The sequence below is a fragment of the Simochromis diagramma genome, unplaced genomic scaffold (genome assembly GCF_900408965.1).
Source record: "Simochromis diagramma unplaced genomic scaffold, fSimDia1.1 OVJJ01000031.1, whole genome shotgun sequence".
NCBI classification, from domain to species: Eukaryota; Metazoa; Chordata; class Actinopteri; order Cichliformes; family Cichlidae; genus Simochromis; species Simochromis diagramma.
Window position 1 is genome coordinate 1,965,799 of NW_024386983.1, and position 21,518 is coordinate 1,987,316.

The following is a 21,518-nucleotide window of genomic DNA, read 5'->3' on the forward strand; positions in this document are numbered from 1 at the left end:
CCAAACTACTCTGTTTTTATTAAGGCAGTTGTGTTTTTAACATGTTTTAATGCTTTGTTCTATTTAATCTGAACAAGCCCCTAAAAACAGTCAGTGATCACTGTCGGCCTCGCTCTGTTTTTATTACCACTGTTCAACGGCAGCACGTTTTAAAGCTCAGTTTTTAAATCCTTACCATGCAGCAGGATATTATTGACTAACCTGGTATTGTGGATGGATTATCTCAGTTGTTCTCCTGACTGAAGTTTGGTCCGTTTACAGCATCCTGCATGCGATTACATTTGTCCCTAACCATCGGGAACCCTCACGTTAACTTTTATTGAGTGGGAAAGTTAACGTTCATCCTTCAGCTTCACTGTTTATGTTATGCTAACATAGCTGTGTCGCTAGCCACCACATAATTACATACTAGCTAGCCCAACTTCAGTAACCCTACAAACGTCACTGCTGTTTAGTTTTCTGTCTTCATTTATGTTGGAAGTGATAACAGAGCTGTACGTTTAATTTTTCAGAAATCTCTCAGTCAGAACATGATATATCATCTTTAGATGGAAACTAACTTCCTGCTAATTTCTAACTCCGTTAAACTTCATAAATTCTGTTTTCATGGATGCCTGGATGTTAAACTTAATAGTTACACCTGGTAAAGAAGCAACGCTGATCATTTTATTAAAGATGAAAGAATTTAGACAGTTTGTAGCTCTCAGTGATGCCGCAGTGTTTGTTTGACCCAGAAACAGCTAAAGACATCAGACTTAAAGACCAGATAGAGATGTTCACATTTCTGTCTGCAGACAATTTGCAGGGATGAATACTTGGATGTCGGGTCTCTAGCTCCCTGTCCCTGTCAATAACAGAGTGTGAACGAGGTGAAATGACAAATGACAAAAAAAATTGTGTTATTGTCCACACACCTATGGACCTAAATGTAAATGGACACGTATCAGCTGAACACCTGTAGATAAAATGTTAGTGTGAGGTGATTTTTTGCATTAAAGGCTTATTTTGTGTTGTTATTGAAGTTCAGCCATTTCGATCTTGAAATTGTCACTGACCTTCTATCCGCCTCGCTCATCCGCTGCTGCAACTGTTGTCGAGGTCATTTAGTCAATAATGGAGCTGTTTGGGTTTAGAGCAGATGAATGTTTATTCAGAATTCTATTTTTATGCTGTGATTGCTCACAAACAGTGTGAGAGAATCATCAAACAGCTGTATTTAGTCTGGCTGTTTGTGGCCTTCGGCAGCTGCAAGTATTTTTTCTAAATAGGACTACCTTGGATGTCGTTTTGGTTTCTTTTATGAGTCTGTAACATGAGAAACAATCTAAATGACCCGCAACAAAAGCTAAAAACTTCTTTTTAGTTTTTACAGTTCAAAACAAATTTTAATTCTCTAGATGTCTGTGGGTGTGATTCCAACAAAATGTCCCTATAAAGAGCTGAATATCCTTGAATGTGACACCTGAGCTCCTTTCACCTCTCAGCTCAGTTGTGAAAATGAAAATCTAAGTCCGTGTCACGAATCAAATCCACCAGGAATCAAAGAAAACAGCCTTCCTTTGAAACTGATGCCCATGGATATTTGAAAATGTTTGGCTGCTCCCAGCGTGATGAAACATCTTTACTGTTTAATAGACAGCTTTAACCTTCAATCCATGTTCAATTCAAATGGATAAAGAAAAAAAGTAAGCGCAAATGGTGAGATTTCTATCCAAAAACGTTCAGCGGGTTCAGTTCCAGGCAGGGAGGAGGTGGTGGAGATCTGTGCCCAGCTGGGGGATGTTCTGGTGGGGCTTAATGCTGGCGGGGCGCCCCTGGAGGCAGAGCTGTAGGGAGGGAGGGATGAAGAGAGATGAGGGACCCACAGGGGAGAGAGACTCAGCTCTGACCATCTGCCAGCCTCCAGACGCTGCCAGCACACATTTACACAAACAACCCTGAATGCATCCTTTCTGCCTGCATACATTCATTCACCGTACGTGTCTATACGCTGTATATTTTTAGCCAATCAGGAGCGTTAATAGCCTGCATGTGTATGTGTGTGTGTTGGCAGATAGATGCAGGGTCTGGCACTTCTGCTGCCTCCCTGCTGAATTTACACTTCTCTCTCAGGATAAAACAGCCCTCCACCTATTAACTTCTCCATCCAGCCATCCTTGCATCTCCACCTTCTGTTTCTGCTCCTCCTCTTCTTCGTCTTTTTCTTCTCTCCACAAATTCCACATCGGTTTATCTGTCCCTCCTTTTATCACTCCAGTATGTGTACACCATATAAGAGCTGTTGCTATATATGGACATTTGACATATTTTTGCTTGTTCATGGTCAAACTGTTCATGATGCTGAAGTCAAAAACAGTCAAAGTAAAATAATATTTTTGGAAATGTTGCCAAATCTTGGTCAAATGGCAAGTTTTTTGGTTTTTTTCCCTTATATGAATGAGTTTGTCAAATATTTGCTATTTAAAAGATGAAAAGATCAACATTTGTTGGGGAGTACAGAGCGCATGCAGCAGATGCCATCTGGACGATGTCATAATAAATTGATACAGCAATTATGGTGGTGATGTCGCCGATGTTTTCAGATGTGTGGATGAGTTTTTGTAAACTTGGAAAATCAAATGAGTCCTACTACAAAAAGAGTTAAAATCTCAGCAACTTGCACGAAGTTTGAATCAATGAAAACGATCAACAGATTTCAGAAATTGTTCTCGTTGTACCCATATGCTGTATATGAAAGATGCAATTTCCCCCGTTGGTTTCAGCCTCAGCAACAGCTTTTTTGTCACACCAATGTTGTTTTTTGTAACCAGAAGTGACCAGATGTGGATGAGACAGCGCAGTGATGAATGATCAGATAATGCTAGCTAGCTTGCTGGAGCCATAAAGTGCACGAGCTCATCACGTAAACACATGCTACAGTAGCTAGTACTAAATCGTCTTTCTCGGGTGGGCCTGTAAGGATTACCACAGCTGATCATTGGCCTGCACATATACTCTGCACTGACTTCAGTCAGACTGACCATCTGGTTGTTCTCTCTCACCACATCCACGAACCTTCGCTTTGGTCTTCCGCCTTTATTCTTTCCTTGCAGTGACATCTTCAACATCCTTGGGCCAGTATATTGACGTTCCCTCTCCTGTACATCTCCAAACTGTGAGCTTACCCTCAGATGTACACATTTATAATCCTGTCTGTCAACAAACTCTTAGCATCATTAATTGTGCTGCATCCAGATCCACTTCCATTTTTGTCCGTGCTACCATCTTCTAACATACTTCAGAGCAGAGGTGTCATCTTTTAGACCTTTCTTTTCAGCTTTGCAGGTAGCTTTGCAGTAACACTCATCTCCACCCACTTCAACCCTGCCTTGCAACTTCATCATTTGACTTGCCTTCTTTCATACGCGTGTATTCTGTCTTGTTTCTACATTCTACATTCATTCTACATTTTCACGCAAAAAAACGTGGATGCAGGCTTCTTGGGTTTTGGTATCAGCCAGGCTCTGCTCTCTCGTCTTCAGCTAGTTCAGAACGCTGCAGGCCGACTCTTGACAGGCACTCGTAAACATGACCATGTTTCCCCAGTCTTGGCTCGTTTACACTGGCTTCCAGTACATTGTAGAATTGAAACTCTAAATTGATTAGCTCCGTCATAACTCTCTGATCTGTTAACTTAAAATACTCTGAATAGAACTCTCAGGTCAGCTGATAAGTTGCTTCTAGTTTGGAAACAGGCTAAAAAACAGAGGAGATCGGGCCTTTGCGATTGCTGCACCCAAACTTTGGACCAGTCTGCCTCTTGAAATTAGAATCGCTCCAACACTTGACATTTTTAAAACCCGTCTGAAAACACAGTTTTTTGTTTTTTTTGTTTTGTTCTTTGTGTGTGTTTGTTCTACTTTTTACTTTTTTATTATGTTCAGCACTTTGGTCAACCTGTGTTGTTTTTTAAATGTGCTTATAAATCGATTGATTGAAAACTAGCCACCTCAAACCAACCAATATTGTTTCTCAAATAACTGTCCCAAAAGTTTGAGTTCAGTGAGTAATGCCAGCCTTGCCCTAGCTTTAGACTTTACTGCTATAGTCATTGTTTAGTTATGAAAAATATTCACTCTCTTTACAATTGTTATGAAAGGAGAAATGAGCTAAGTTAGACCTACACTGTGTTTCATAGCAGGCTGTAAACATGCCTGTGCTGTAAAGTTGGACATTTAGGAGTCTTTGGTGATTGGCACCCCTGAGCTGACTTCACTCTGGAGCTCTGGAGCTTGATGCTACTTTGAACCTCATAAAGAAGAACACAGTGCGACTCTATTAACATGCCACCTGTTGACAGATGCAGATCAATGTGCAGATGTTTTTGGCACTTCAGGTGTTTAGTGTAGATTTGCATCTATCACAGAAGCATCTAATCCCAAAGTCACTGTACAGCATTATGATGTCCTCGAGTATACAGCCAGCGGGAATGAAGTACCTCGAAAAACTGCACAAGTGTTGAGGGGGCTGGTGTCGTCATTAAAGCAAATATTGATTTGATTTAGGTTTTCGAATTTCGATTCATGAATAAAAATTAGTCATGGCATTCTTTTTGAAACATCTTCTAAACTTTGGCGTAGCTCTGTACACATGGGCTTTTGATCCTTCAATCTGTACTCAGCATGTGTGAAGACTGGGAACAACACATGTAAATTTGTCAGACTTAGCGTGTTTCTGCTGTGTGTGATCCTGCGTTAATCAGCGGAGCTGAGAGCGGAGAGGATTAGTGACTTAATCAGGGTGCTAGATGATGGTTATTAATAGAATTAGACTGAGTTGTCATCGCTGTGATGAGAGCACTTTATTCCAAAGTTTCTCTTTTTTTTTATAGTTCCTTGTTCCATTTGAGAACACAGCACATGTTTGTTAAACACCAAGAAATATGGTAGAGCAGTTTGATCAATCTATCAGTTCCACACATTAATTAATTGCACCCTTTAATCCTGGCCATTCATCCAGTGACTCATCCATCATCTGCTGTCTGCACTCAACCAAAGACTTTACCAGTCAAGTAGTAGGTTTTGTTTCAAGCAGCCAACTAATCTCACATTTATAAGTAATTTCATTACAAAAATGCATTTTTTTGTAGGTGGAAACATAATAAGTGACATTTATCTTAAACACAGCTTTTATATGCTACAAAGCAACAGGATAACCTGTAATGAGTGAGCACCATTCCAACTGGCTACCAATTATCCCTCCAAATCTCTCCCCAGTTATAATTCAACAGCATCTCCAACAATAACGTTGTTGCTGGTTTGCTATAACTGGACCAAAATGATCAGGAAGCTGTCATCAGACCTGCTGCTCATTCTGTGAGCCGACCACTGGAAACAAAAAGCTCACATAAACCTAAAAGGAAATCTCTTCCCACACCACCTGATCTCCTCTTCTGCACTTTATCCAGAGACGATAAAGTCTTTTCTGTTTCTTTCATTTGCTTTTGAATGATCTTAAGTCCTGTCTTTTTCTGTGTCGCTGCTCTGTGTCTGTACATTAGACATTTGGTTTCAGTCGCCGTCTGTCCATCGGTGGTTTTAGACTAATTAACACTTGTTTGAAAACTTTTGATGTATTTGCACTGGGCTAATGAGTTATCAACTGTAGTCGCTATATTCTTTTCTCCCTGTCTCGCCTCTCTGACTTCGCATTTCCCACTTGCTGTGACAGCCGAGGAGACAAACGATGAGAGAAAGTGGAGTGATCATAAATTACTGCAGTGTGCTGTAGAGACTTTCACGCTGTCTTGAAATGAAACGAGGGCGTGTAAGTTAAATGGGTAATTAAAGCAAATAAAATATATTTTTTTTCTTTTTACTGGTAGTGATGGGGGAATGCCGTTAGCTGAGGTCAGTGTGTGCCCAGCTGCAGAGTTAAGACGTTCACCCTCACAAAATAATCCCGGGATTTCCAGCCTCATGCAGAAACTATCGAATAACCGCGGGGAGCAATCCTGCAGATGATAATGACTGTCCGTGAACTTGCTCCACAAAGTGACTTCTCATTGCTCAGCCATTAAGGGACAGCTGTACTCTCCAACCATATAATCCATCCCTTCTTTCTAATTGAGTGCAAACCTTCGTTGGTCCTGTTTTTTGCATTTCTTGCTCTTTTCTTCTCCTTCACCTTTCCCAATAGTCGTCTTTCACTGGCCTGCTTTATTCATTGGAATATTCTAATGTGTGGGGGGTTCTTCTGAGGATGGTCTCACTTGCAGCTGTTCATCAGTGACAAAGGTGTTAAAATAAAGTCCTCCTGTCAGCTGTAGCAGGTCATTTGACCTGCAGTGGCAGCTTTGGCAGGAAAACAGACATCTGGAGTCTGATTCAGCAGTAATATTATCTTTGTCTTACCTGAAAGTGTGTGTTTTCTGCTGGATTTTAATGCCATCTATCTTTATTGCACCTATTTGTGGTCCCAAAGCACTTACCTCAGTGTTGCCTGCTCTGGCCTTGGGTCAGAACATTTCCAAATGTGAACAGGTTGGTGGCGTACTGGGTTTTTATTTAGGGGTACGCTTCCTCCTCACCGTCACCCAGCTGACCCAGTTTCCTGGCTGCCTGGGACAATGGGGTGTGGACCCAGGCGTCCAACTCACTGAGCCTGGCCTCCAGCCTTATTTATTACACGACTGTTTTTACTAAAGGAGGCTCAGTGATCAAGAAAGAGGAGGAAGCCATGCGATTAGTGACTAGGCTAGGAGCTACGCTAGCAGCTACGCTAAGCTAGTGAATCCCTAAAGATACAATCAGTGAATATAATTTGAAACTGATTCAGCAGAAATTGTACTTTGGATAAAGCACTTGAAGGTTACACTACAAAATAAGTTTTATTTAAAGGTCTGTAATAAAACAAGCTACACAAATGAAGCCATACAGAATAAATAAATAAATAAATTTTTATTTATATATTTATTTATTTATTTCACACTTGGTACAACAGATCAAACAAACCAACCACACTTTCTATCAATAAAGCACTACAACCATGTGTGAAAAGGAGCAGGAAGAAGAAAATATTCGTATTAAACCCTGCCCCCTATCTACATTCCAACTTATATTACAAGTGGGCACCAAAAATCAGAGGTCATGCAGAGGAAACAAGGATGTAGTTTCTGTCACCATCAGCTTATCATGGATCATGGAAATCCACGATCAGTAAACCTTCTGCTACAAGCGATGACCGCTGTTTCATTGCTGCCTAAATATATGTTTAGACATGCAGACAAACCACAATGGTGTGGTTATAAAAAGTATTGTATTCTTCCAGCAGAAGTTTTCACTGCCCAGTGTTTGTTTTGCTGGTTGGAAGTATTGAGAAGAAAGAAGACGGATGTTTTTTTCATTAAGAAAAAGAGAGATCCGCTCTGTGGAGTGTCAGGTCTGTCTTTAGTTGGAGACTCTGAGACTCTCCAGCTGGTTGTAGAGAAACACACTGTATGGAGGCAAAGCCTTATTAATCCTCAGTGTGTAAGTCGACCCTAACCCCACCTCGAGGCATCACAATATGTAATTTGTTTTTATTAAATTGTTCTTCCGAGTCTCAACAATCATGGAACAAACAATATAATCACTGTGAGAAATATCAAAAACTATTCACAGATCTATGATGATTTAGACCTCAGTGAATTAGTTGTCGTTGCAGGGTTTCTTCCAGCTTCCTCCCACAATACAAAGACGTGCATTTTAGGTTAAGTGATGATTCTAAAGTAGCTGTGGATGGGAACATGAAGATCAATAGTGGTCTGTCTCTCTGTGTTAGCCCTGCAGCGGGATGTCAACCCAGTGAGCCTGAACTGGATATGCAGAAGAAACTGGTTAGATGAATGAATGAATAGAGACGCCAAATTATAAGTCCATGCAATGGAGTCAGTCCGTGTAGCCAATTCACTTGCAAACATGACTATTTGGAACTGAATTGGACAGAGTGACTGACTCACATCACAGCAAGTTTCTCTCCAACTCTTTAGGTTATTTGAGCAGTTTATTGTGACCCAAAGACAAAAGACGTGCGGTTATAAGGTTTTACAGCCACAAAGTCCATACAGGAGGAGCTTTACATGAATGAACTGATCAGGTAAACAGTGGAATTTCTGCTAAATTGTTTTTTATTCCTTTACCAAAGTAGTTCAGTGGCTTTTGCTTTATTTCTGTTAATGTAATGTTGAGGACAAACCCACACCAAGCTAGGTGAGCAAAAATGCTGCTGCTGGCTGGTCCACTAATTCTGGACTCCTACAGATCATTTTTATTTGGTGAGAGCAAGCTGCCAGTGTCATGTTTAATTTCAAAGGACTTGTTGTAATCAGTGAATTATAGATAAATTATAGACTTTGAACAAAAGCCAGTGCTTTTGAAGAAAAAATAATAACATTCTCTTTATCTGATGTATTAAAGATGTATAAAGCTGAAAGTAAACTGTGCCATTTTTCATTGTTCATGATGAAAGATGACCAGCGTGACAGAACTGTGGTGGTATCATTGGTCACCACTCCAGCTGCACTATGCGAGAAGTTGGCCATTGTTACAGTCCCTCCTGTTCTGATCAAGGGCAAAAGTTAGAATAATGATCTCACAGTGGGACTAATTAATGTGACACTGGTGCAACTGTGAAATACTTTTAAAAACCCGAATAGAATAAATGGAGGCAAAAAATGCAAAGTGAAAGACTTCTTTCAACAAAGAAGAACAAATAATAGTTTTGGCACATTGTTTGTTTGCATGTGTCCTCCAGGTGTTATCATGAAAGTTAAGTAGGACGCAGCATCGGAGGAAACAAGGAAGTGCACACTCATCGTAGGCTGTGAAACAGCAGATATTAGAGAATCACCATGCAGATCTACATTTTAAATCATACAGAAGGTCATGACGTTTGAATAAGTGAATAGTCATTAAATGATGGATGCAAAAAATCAAATTGTTTATGCAACTATTTGTGCGTTTTCTTTCTTTTTACCACAGACTGCATGAATAAAGCTGGATGTAGTTTCCAAATCTAAGAAGTAAAGACAAAGTAAAGACCAGGGGGCAACTCCAGAAGTCCATGGAAAAAAACTGTAATTTCTGACATGTTTTCTTCTGGTCTCAGTTGCTATTTTCTAGTCTTACTAAATGCAGCATGGCATTCATTTCATAAATTATGGTTATTATTAGTTAAAAGGGAAAAATTAAGCAGGTATGATTTATGGTGGGCTTACCCTGCCATATGCATGTGTAATTTCCCACAGTTTCTCAGCCAGAAGGTCCAGTCCACACTCTACAGTATATACCAACAATCATGGAGAGCAAATACTCAGTGGTACATTTGCTCAAAATGCCAATCCACACTTTATATATCAAACCCGCGTCTTTAAATCGATGTTGCGCAGTGTGGCATTCAAAACAGTTGCTGAAAATCTCTGTAGCCGCCTTTAGATTAGATCTTGTAAAGTTCTGGTTATCATTATGAGCATGATTATCCTCAGTATCACGTCTCCCACTGTGGACGACGACTCCTCCCAAAGCGTAATTACGGTTGAATGTAGCAGAATGTCAGCAGAGCAGATTATAGACAGAGGAGGGCTGGACAGTGAACAGAGCCAGACTTACTCTCTCCCATCTACTTATCTCTCCTCTCATCTTAATAAGACCAGAGGAGCGGCAGCATTCTTCCCACAAGGCCTCACTGTCCGGGTCTGAGCCACAGTCTCATTAACCAGGCATATTGGCCTCTGCAGTACAAAGGGCTTCCTTTGGAGCTGACACTCTAGCATCCTGACTTGCTCATTTAAAAGTGAAACGCTGACATCCTCGCTGTGCCATCATCGATATCAGCACTCTGGGAGAGAGCGAGAGGGAGGACGCTTTGCTTTTATTCACGCGCAGCTGCTGGGTGTTGAAGACGAGGGGTGGCGTTTGATTCAGATGTTAGCGAGATTAAGTGAAGGGGATCATCTCTAACTGCTGAATAGACCTCAATCTCTCATGATCATTTAGATCTTCTTCTGTCTTGTTAATCCAGTCACATCACACAAAGCTATATGTTTGATGTGTGACCTCATAATCCCGATTCACAATCTTTATTGAATGTTTGCACTTTATTGCGAGCAGGGAACAAGCCGACGTGAATTTTCAACTTGTAAAAGGTAGAATATGCAGAAGCACCATCCTGCGCTGCGGAGTTTGTTTTTTATCTTCACAAACAGCCAAAAGCTTCATGCATTCAAATGACAGCTGCTCAATGATGCAGATGCCAAAAAAACCTTTCCAGTCTTCCTCCATTTGGTACCATGACGCAACACGAGCTTCCACAGTGTTGCTTTTTCTAAGTGAAGCCCATAGAGAACATGCTCAGATCAGATTTCTTCCCGCCAAGCTAGCTGACTTCCTGCTGGCTCTTTGCAAAATCATACAGCTCATCTATACTTTCCAAATGTCAGCAGACCAGATGGAATATACTCGAGTGATAAACAGAGTCCTTTTTTCACATTAGTAATAATAATAATAATAATGGATTGCATTTATATAGCGGCCAGTCAAAGCGCTTTACAATTCCACTATTCATTCACTCTCACATTCACACACGGGTGGAGGCAGCTACAGTTGCAGCCACAGCTGCCCTGGGGCAGACTGACAGAGGCGAGGCTGCCATATCGCGCCATCGGCCCCTCTGGCCAACACCAGTAGGCGGCAGGTGAAGTGTCTTGCCCAACGACACAACGACCGAGACCGTCCGAGCCGGGACTCAAACCGGCAACCTTCCGGTTACAAGACAAACTGCCAACTCAACTCTTGAGCCACGATCGGCCAAATTAAGAGAAAAGTTATTTTTGGGTCATGGAATCAAATTGTAGTAACATGGTGTGGCCACTATGGCAACAGCCATGAAGGGCTCTAAAATCACCTCTATGTTAACTTTATAGCCACACACTGTATATAGAATAGCTACTGTGACATCATTTTGCTCTGATGCTCTGATTTTAAGACCAGAAGTGCTTTTGAGGCTTTTGTGGAACAGCCTTCCTCAGACAGTCAGGTCGGCTCACGTTGTTTGTTTTATGAATGCTGAAAACTCGATTTTATCGGTTAGTGTTATTTGAACTGTGAAGCACTTTGTAGCTCTGTGTTTTGAAAAGTGCTATATAAATAAAGTTATTATTATTAATGTTGTTATTATTGGGCATGGTGGTTAGCACTGCTGTCTCACAGCAAGAAGGTCCTAAATTCAATTCCACCGTTCCAGGATCTTTGAGTTTGCATCTTCTCTCTGGGTACTGTGGCTTCCTGCTACAGACTGGCGACCTGTCCAGGGTGTTCCCTGCCTCTCGCCCTAAAACGGCTGGGATTGGCTCCAGCCCCTTGCATCCCTGACAAAGGATAAGCGGAAGAGAATGAATAGATTATTATTATTATCATACATTGTTTTTCAACTCTACCTAATGTTTTGTGCTGTTGTTTCATTCTCTTTTTCAGTTTTTTTGTTTTTATTGGATCCAGAATGGAATATATTTGTCCAAGATGTGAGTGCTAAATTATCACTTTAGTGATAATTGATAATGATGATAATTAGTGACACAGATTAATGGATGTGAGGCCGAGCAGACGGGTAGTAGCTACTTTTCAATAAGTGAGTTTATTCTTGAGGTATAAAATGTCCAGCCTCAGTATATTTGTCAAAAATCTTCTGAAACTATATTGTTGTGAAAAAGTTGTTTTTTCCCCAGCTTCTCAAAAGGTGTTTGCTTAAAAGCAGCTCGTTTGTAACTGCAGTTGGTTTTTGTGTATCGATACCAAGAACCTGAAAACTTGGCAGATAAGTCCTGAAAAGTTGATTTGGTTTATCTGGACGTAGCATTTTCACCACTTTCACCACACTGTACTGTTTATTATTATTAGTAGTAGTATTAGTAGTAGTATTACCTGGATGCGCGAAATATCTATATCCAGGTGAACAGAATCAACTTTTTGGGACTTCCTTGCCTGGATGTTTGAGCCTGCATCGAGACTTGGCAGATAAGGTTTTACATGACATTGAATTCTCATTTTAATTAACCAAAAAAAGATTTTTAATCAATGAAAATCTTCTTTTTTTTCAGGCTGTTCCTGATCGAGTCATCACATCGCTACCGTACTTCGTCGTGAGAGGCTGACATTGTTGAAGAGATACTGAAACCCTCTGAAGCAGGTAGGATCGCTTTTGCAGAGTAACTGATGTTTTCTTCCACCGGGGGTCCAGAGTATGACTGCTCTTACTGAGTTTTTTCTAAATGCACCACTTGAAACCCACTTAAGCATAGGAATGATCAGAGGTCTGAGGAGAAGCTACAGAAGGTCCCCTCTCTCTCTTCCTCCCTCTCTTTCCATTTCTCGTTCATCCTCTGTGGTAATTTCAGATCCCGCAGGCAGACACCTGCGTCTCTATTTGATAAATATTGAATCTTCCAGAATTTAAATGGATCTTTAACAAGGCTAACACACGGACAAACACGGCACACACACCACACACACACTCATAATGCCTCTGTCATTCTGAAGCCACCACAGGTTAGAAGGTTACTGCTGTACTTTGTTGCACATCTGTCAGTTTCGTTGCTGTCTGACACACACACACACAGACACACACACACAAACACAGAAGTGACAGCGGCATGCATGTTGCTAATGTCTGTGTGTTTGTGTTTGCAGTTATATTGACAGAGCACACGAAGAATGTGTGATGAGCAAGATGCTGTTTTTTGTACGTGTGTGTGCGTATGTGTGTGTACATGTTTAGATGTCTTTGTGTGGAGTTTTGTATCTTGATAGAAACTGAAACATATAAAGTGACACGATGAGTGTTTGAAGTTGTATAAAACATGAAACAGGTCATACAACAGGTACAACGTGTTAGCGTTACAGACAGGTTGTTGGGTTTGTTAGCACAGGAAGCGCTGATTGAGCTTTTTACCTGTAAGCAGATAAAAGCCACTATGATGATATCAAACTTTACTTCAGTCCCATCGTGGTGCCTCATGTTGAGCTACTTCGATGGTGCAGTCTTGGTGTTTTCACCAATGAGTGAGGTTCGGACATAAGTGAGACCCGAGGGAAACCCTACATCCTCATAATGAGGCAGGCCCACCTTAAAGCACACCCTAAAGGTACAAAGGAAGTTCCCCATAAACTTCCATTCAGTTCATGATTTAAAGTCTGCAAACAATAAAAAGAGGAGAAAAAAAAGGATTTTATGCCATGAATGGAAAAATCTTTTGGGCCAGTAAGAATCTGGTGTCAAACCAATCAAACCAACTTCAGCCCAACTACAGTTTACACTCCCTGAGTACAGACTGCGCCCTGCTGTTGCACTCAGAGTGTAAACTGTGTGCGACATTTGTGCTTTGGATTTGGGGTGAGTGGTCTTTTGAGTGGAAAGTGAAATGACAGAGCATTAAAGCCATGAGTTTGTATTCATCTCTAGACCTGCAAACCTTGCATTTCACATTTTGCCTGTGATATAAACAGAGCATTAGCACAGTGCTCTGTTCCGGTTCAGTTCGAGTAGGCACCACATAATAATAATGTGCAGCATTTTCACACCTGTGCAGCAGCCTGATCTTTCACATAAATGACCTCACTGAGCATCATTTGAGAGTGCACGTTTCAGCACGATTGGACATCAAATTGTTTTTAACCTGCCAGCTACTGAGCATGAAGTTCATGTAATATCAGATTGTGTGCCTGTGAGAATAGCTCAGTTAATTGCTTGCAGTTGCTGGCTGTTCTGTGTCCTGCATGCTCTATCCTGCCTTTAACCCCTTTAATAATAAACTCAGCTCTACTGCTGATTGCAAGAAACAGCAGAAAGCAGAGAAAGAAAGAAGAGAGACTGCATGAAACTCAAGACGTGTGTGGGTAAATTATAACACCAAAACTGAGGACTAACTACAATGTGGTGTCTGTTTTACTGGAGTTCTTTGTGGAGCATCTTACATTGTACAAGGTTAGGTATAATAGCACCATGAATATCAGTGTGAAGGTATCCTGTCTGTGTCCTGTGTTGTGTACCCTTATATTGTATATTAGGCTCATGCTGACCAAGGACACATCTGTTTGCCAGCACAAAACAAGCGTTTCAAGGACGTGTGCTGCCTCTTAAAGCAGAGGTAAGGGCAGTGTAAGCATCTGCAGCAGCAGCTATAAAGCAGAGCAGACCAGCACTGCAGCTTCTCAGCAGTAACAATGGTTTTATAGGCAATGAAAACTTATAGTGGATGGCTGCTAATGGTGTTTGGATGAGTCTACCAGAAGCTAATAGCAGTTATGGGATTTTGAGTTTGAGAAGGGAAGGGAGTGTAAAGGCTTCTCGCCTCATAGGTTGTTGGATTATTATTAGCTAGTACAAACTTTGAAACTTGGAAATAATCCCTTTTATGATATCAGAGTCATCAAATGCCAAAATATAGACTAGGCATGTGTGTGACAAGTAGACTCTTACAGGCCTTCACTAGACCTTCGTTCGGGTTTTCTCCTCTTTGACATATTGTCTCTGTTGCAGCAATGTTCTCGTCTGTATTTGTAACAGAACGTTGTAAACAGGCAATGCAGGCGTGAGTGAATGCAAACCTGCAAGGGAGGACTAACCTGACTTTGTATGTGCACAGCACAAAGAGCCAGTCATTGCTGTTGTATTTAAAATCTGGTTTAGTTACTGAACAACGCGACTGGCAGTTTGAGATTGCTGTTGAACGCAATAGCTCTGTGGACAATATTGGACCCTGTGAAAAAGGAACGTCTCTAGTCCACGTGGGTGAAAGATTAAACCCTTGACACCAACAGTGAGGGGATCTGGTGGTTGTGTTATTCAGTGGGAGCATTTTGCTGCCATGGCTTGGGTTCTCTTGGCCGCTTAGACAGAACGGTCATTGCAAGTCAAATTATTATATACACCAATTATTCTGTCCTGAGTGGAATGGTTTCTCCCGGGATGATAGGACATGAGGCCCCACTGAATGCTCTGATGACGGTGAAGATTATCAGGCAACGTCATCGGATATCTGAATACCTGGGAGGTTTCGAGCGTCTGTCAAACCACCAAGCACCGACATAGCTTGTGTTTTTATTTCCATTAATTTGTCACCTGTTCGTGTTTTTGCTTGTAAGTGCTGAGGGAAACAATCCTCAGCTTCTAGGAAGGATTGTGTTTCACCGCCTTTCATCATATATAATGTATCACAGGATTCATTTTTTAATGATGTGATTGCTTTTTAGTTGGTAAACAAATTTAGATGCAAAATGAGTGAGTCTCTTTCCGCAGAGAGGAGCGACGCATTCAGTCAATATCCACAAATGACAATGTGACTGCCAATTGCTCAATTCAAAGCACAAAATCAACCCCTCATTGCTGACTGAATGGGTTTTTCAGCTGCATCCCAGAGCAGCTTCCCTTTGTGACAAAGATCTTTCACAACGGCTTAGACATCATTTAAATTTCCTGCAGGCTTCAAAAATTCAAAGACCACTTTTTCCACCATTGTTGTGTTAAACTTGACTTTGCTTTTGTGGACACGCAAACTTTTGCGTGCTAGTTTTAGTTAAGCACCACAGCAAGTGTTTACAGTAACAGTTTGGCTAATAGTAGCTTAGTGTGTCTAGGAAGTAGAGCTTATTAGAATGAAGACTAATGAAGATGAAGATCATTCATCAGCTGGCATGAGCAGCGTTAAAGCAGGATCTAATTGTAAAACTGCAAATTGGGATTCTTTCCACACGGTGGGCAGCTGTAGCTGCGGTGAGATACAGAACAGAGCGATGACTTTGACTGTATGTAGCTTTTAATGCCATTATTATACATAAACAGTAAAGACATATCTTAAACAACACATTTTTGAACATTCGCTTGGAAAACTTTCAGTATCTTTTCTTCGAAACCATTTTGATTGGAGCTGATTTTCACATTTTGTCTTTTCATTTGCAGAGATTTGGAGCAATAACAGGTTTTCTCCAGGAAACTGTGAATCCCACTGTCTCGTCTCTCTGTGTGTCATTTGTACGCTTTGTATTCATTTGTACTTTGTGCTCGCTTCTCATCGTTTGGAATCCATTCAGATCTTTTCTTTCCCATATCATGTAGCCACATTAAAGATGCTTCTTTGCTATTAAACATTAGAGGTTCTTGGTTGCAAATAGGAGCCCCGGCGTCGAACAATAGTGATGAGCAGGCATGCTGAACAAAAGCATCTCAGTCAGAGAGGCAGATTTTAGTTTGCTGCTAATGGGGACCAGCACTCGGAGACTTAAAACCATCATCTCCACTGGCTTAGAACAGAAACCACAGGGGAGGAATAAATGAATGAATTGAGGAGCGAGCAGGAGAGAAGCGGTAGGAAAATAAAGGAGGATTTAATAAACGAAATGGAGGCGATAAATTTGTGAAGACTGTTATTAGAGCTCGTATTGTATTCTCTAGGTTTGGATTTCACAACTCTTGGTTGAACAATAGAACAATCAAGCTTTTTATTATCAAGATGTGTTTCCTGCGTTGCTCACAGTCGTCTCTGCCTCCACAGCACATTCATCTGTTAAAAACGGTCGTCTGCAGAGATGTAAATGAAGATATGGAGCAGCAGTGATTATTGTCGCCCTACATTACCAAACACATTCTTAACACAGTTGTGGTGCTGAATATCTTACAACAAAGTACATCTGACTATATATATATATATATATATATATATATATATATATATATATATATATATATATATATGTTAGTGCTGTCAGCGTATTAATTAACGAGCTAACACGTTGACGCCGTGCAGCCCCACACGGGGCGATCCGCGATAACTCGCTAATGGAGATTTGCTGTGTTAATGCGGTTGTGGCTTTAACGTCATTTTAACGCTGACAGCACTAATATATATATATATATATATATATATATATTTTTTTTTTTTTTTGAAGCCAACAGGAGAAGGTCTCAGTTCATATCCAGTTAGTCATATGGATACTTTATCCTTGTCAGTATTGCTTATTGTTAGTAATAGTTGATGCTGTCCGTGTCTGATGCTGGTAAACCTTTTATAAAGAAGCGTAGTTATGCTCTTCAGTGTTTGTCACGACACCAGAACATATTTTTACTGTTAGTTTGTCTTTAAAGGACACGAGCTGCATTTTCTCTTCAGATGGAGGCAAAAGGAAATCCTCTTGATATTCATTCACACATTTTGCCAACAAGCTGTTTAAAACTCCTCTTAATCTGCCAAAGTTTCAATTTGTTTCTTGTGATTTTTCAAGAGGGATTCTTGTTTTCGGTCTTCTCTGATCCTGCATTACTCCCTGTAGGGAAATTCAGTGTTATCTCTTCTTTCCCACAGCTCGGTCAGAGTTAAGCTGCTGAACATAAAGGCTACAGCCTGTGGGGATTCATCCCTCAATTCAGCAAAGGTGTGCAGAGGAAAGAGCACTCCCTATGCCCCCAGAACAAATAAATCAGAGAGGCGTGCTTTGGAATAAGTGCGAGGATTGAGGGAAAGCTGCCAGACAGTGATGTTGAAAGAACAAAAAGTTTAGATGCTCTCAAAGCTCCTTCACCTGTTCAAGTTATCATCTGACTCCCACAAGGCAGAAATCCAATTTGGCATGTAAAAAGTAGGCTTTGATAAATTGCATGTTCCTGTTTTTCCTGCAGATCTGTTGGTGTGTAAAGAGCGCAATAACGCATCAATGTTCTCACACCGTCGGTAGAAGAGCTTGTTAGCTGATTGTTTAAAACGAGTGTGTGTTGTAGACTGTTTGTCTTCACCAAATTCATGAAGCCAATAAGATTTTTTCAGTCCCACAGCCTCAGAGAGGAATCCATTTAAGACTTAGGGGATTCTGGATGGCGGTGTTGGTAGAAGATCTTTGCTAAGCTTGTTTGCACCTCATTTGCTGTGTGTTCTTGGGTATAAGCTGCAAATTCTCTCTGAAATGAGGCCCTACCTGTAACAACTGAGCCCTGAGTTATGCTGTGTCTTGCTGAAGGACACTTCAGCAGAGCAGCTGTGTTTGTCACTGAGATTTCAGTTCTTCTGGCTGAATGGCTCGTCCTCCTGCCCAAAGTGCCACAATTAGAACGTCACAACAACCCTGTAGACACACGATGAAGTTTGCTCATAGTTTTTTTCTTCTCTCCTTTTTTCAGCTCCATCTGTCTTCTTTTCTTTTTTTTTCTTGTTTTTATAGCATTTCCTGCTCATTCATTTCCTGCAAACCTTGTTTATGTTACATAAGTGAGCAGTGACAAAGTCGCTCGTCTCTCTGGAGAGAAACATCTCTGCTCTCCCTCTCTTACCTTCAGGTGTAGTTGCACATTGCGACGCTGCATCTTTTATGAATGGACACCTCTTTATCTAAGAAGTCTGTTGAGGCTGACACATGATCGCTTCCTTTTTTGCATAAATTCTTTTCATGTCATTGGAAGAGTCGGAGTTCCCGGCATGGCGCACGCAGTAATGATTTGGGAGAAAAAGAAAAGCCAGAGCTTGTCAAGAATTAAAAACTCGGCTGCAACCTGCCCCAGTCTGAGACAGGAGAAGGTGTTAGACACCGACAGGAAAATTCTCCAGCGTCAGAATCATGAAAGTGTATGCCACTGAGGTTTGAGGCGACAAGCCAACAGCTCTGAAGATCCTGCCACCACACAAGCCCAGAGAGGCCAGAAAGCATCAAAGCCTGCAAGACTGAGGAAAGTCCACTTTCTGAGAGGGAAGAATGTAGGGGCAGCATGGTGGCACTGTTGCTCTCTCTGAGTGGGTTCTCGTCGGGTACTCCGGCTCCCTCCCACAGTCCAAAGGCATGCGGTTAGTGGGGATGGGTTAATTGGTAACTCTAAATTGCCCATAGTTGTGAGACAGGCCTAACACTGTCTCTATGGCTGTATCCCAATTCACGGTCTGCAGCCTTAAAGTACGCAGCCTTAGCGGTCCACAAGGGCGGCGTACTCAAAGACCGCTGAGGCCGGAAGTGAGAGGCTTGTGAAATGGGACGATCTAACCTCTGTTGCGCTGCCCAGGTTGCCTAGCAACCGTGACACTAACAGCTGGAAACGTTTCATACAGCTTTGTTTGACAGAAATGAAGGAGAAAATCTTTTGTTCATTTGTTTGTTTGTTTCTACATGAGCTTTGATTTGATAAGTATCTGAGGCTGAGACCACGGGACTGTGAAATCATGATTGTTGGGCTTCACTTCTGTACTGAACAGTCATTTAAGATTAGCTAGTAAATAACAATTAGCCAATGTTGTTCATGAGACTAAAGTCATCTCACTTTGCTAATGTAAATATAATATGGCCAATATTAAAGTTATCATTTCAATCATTATTAGTTATTACAGCAGTGAATGACTCTGTTTCAAATACTGAGCTTCCGTAAAGATTCAAGCTGCATTTATTTATATTTCCTGTCACCTTAAATCTTCACTCAAAGACAGGTTTCTTTGACACTGTATATATAACTGTGTTATATATATGAGAGACAAATATTGTTCTTTTAATATGTTGGCATTACTACATTTGTCTCAGTGCTTACTTTAAATATCCATAAAATCATCACATTCTCTGTAAGATTAACGTCAGCTATTGAACGGCGTATATTTTAAAGTAAAGGCTTTAAGTTAGTACTAACATCGCTAATGTCACATAACTTTGCCGACATGTGGCCAACAGTAATGTTTTAATGTTCCTCGTCGCTGTGACGTAATCGGCCTTAAAAAGCGGCCTTAAAGGCTGCAGACCCTGAATTGGGATACAGCCTATGTGTTAGCCCTGCAGCAGACTGGCGACCTGTGCAGGGCGTATCCTGCCTCTTGCCTGATCTCAAATTAAACATCCAGCTCTGTGTGGAGCCGGTCTGTACCGTGTTGCCTGTTATCATTAGAGGTCTAATGTAATGCCGATGTGCAGCAAACACAGACTCCATTTCGACTTGTTCTTCAAATTTTTTGGCACATAATATTTCGTCATGTGGAAAATCACCTGACAGGCTCGAGCAGCACTTGATTATCACCTCACCTGGTGTTCTCTCGCTGCATATAGAGCCCACTCACGGTGAAGGTGCAGCTTTGAAGTAGAGGTCTCTGCTCGTCATCATCTTTGTTGTTCTTGATGCAGTCCCCCCCACACACACACACACACAGCTGCTAACAGGCTGGTGAATGGGTGTTTTCACCGTGCACTTTATAGTGGTGATTGAAAAAAAAAATCACATCAGTGCTAATTCTAGTAATCCCTGTAATGATCCTGCTGGTTCCTGACAGCAGGGCAAATACTGCCAAGTGTGCTTGTCAGATAAGATTGTTGAGTGCTGTTAATATTCTGGACCGCAGCATCGCACATCCCGATCTTCAGTCAGTGTTGGGGAGTAACGGAATACATGTACCGCCGTTACGTATTTAAAATACAAAATATGAGTAACTGTATTCCGTTACAGTTACCGTTTAAAAGGTGGTATTTAGAATACAGTTACTTTGTTGAAATAAATGGATTACACGGCGGTACTTTCCTGTTTCATATTGTGGCGGGTCAGGACTGTTTGGCTTTTGTTTGACATGTTCTGTTGTTCCAGGCGGCAGCGTTACGGTTGCTATGGTCTCTGCGACTGTGTGTTTCCTGGGTGAGAGAGCGCCTTTATGTTGTTGTTGTTGTTGTTGTGCTAAGCTAATAGGCAGAATGCTACAGGCATAACACTAAAGAATGTAGCCTCATGGGCAGTGTAGTCCGTGCTGCAGCGAGAATGGACGGCCATACCCGTTATGTGTCTGTGAGCAAGAGGAGGTAGAAAAAGGACAGTGGAAAAGTACGAGCTGTCATCGAGCAGAAACGGGAGCTGGAAGCATGTAAATATAATAATAACCACTGCAGCCAAGAAGAGAGCCTGACGAGCCCAGTTGTAAGTAAGCTATTAAGACTCGACTGTACACCGTGTTCGTGTTTTCCTCCGAAAACAATGAGTTCCATTGGAGCAGCCTTTCATCGCCTCTCTCTGTCTCAAAGTTGACCCAGACAACAAAGTAAAGCTAGTTTTCAGCTACGAGCCCGACACGAACCCGACGTATTAGCCAGAGGTCCCTTTACTATGGTTCGGAGCCGCGGACCTTCAGTAATAGTAATAAATCACACAGCAATAGTACATTCACGTTGTTGTAAAAAGCACGAGAATATATTAAGTAATCCAAAGTATTCAGAATACGTTACTCTCATTGAGTAACGTAACGGAATATGTTACAAAATACATTTTGGGGCATGTAATCTGTAATCTGTAGTGGAATACATTTTAAAAGTAACCTTCCCAACACTGTCTTCAGTGTACTTTTGACTTACTTCACTGGTTCCTGGTTAGGACTAGATCCTTTTAGCACACCGTGCAGTGATGTCTTAGACAGGTCTTTTATTTTTGTGTCAAGGTTTTCAGCGTGCCAGTGTCCCTGTGCACAAAGCGCCGGTTTGTTGTGGTGGAACTTGACAGATCCCTGACCTCAGTCCCAT

The 21,518-nt window shown here is 41.3% G+C and overlaps 1 protein-coding gene across 8 annotated transcripts in view; it reads left to right on the forward strand.

The window, feature by feature from the left end:
• The window catches only part of si:cabz01090165.1 (uncharacterized protein LOC100333421 homolog), a 378,602-nt gene that overhangs the window by 243,977 nt on the left and 113,107 nt on the right, over positions 1-21,518 (forward strand). For all 8 annotated transcript variants that reach the window (XM_040039679.1, XM_040039676.1, XM_040039677.1 and 5 more), the window contains one exon: positions 12,113-12,201. The gene's annotated coding sequence lies outside the window, so the exon portion shown is untranslated. The remainder of the gene's footprint in view (positions 1-12,112; positions 12,202-21,518) is intronic.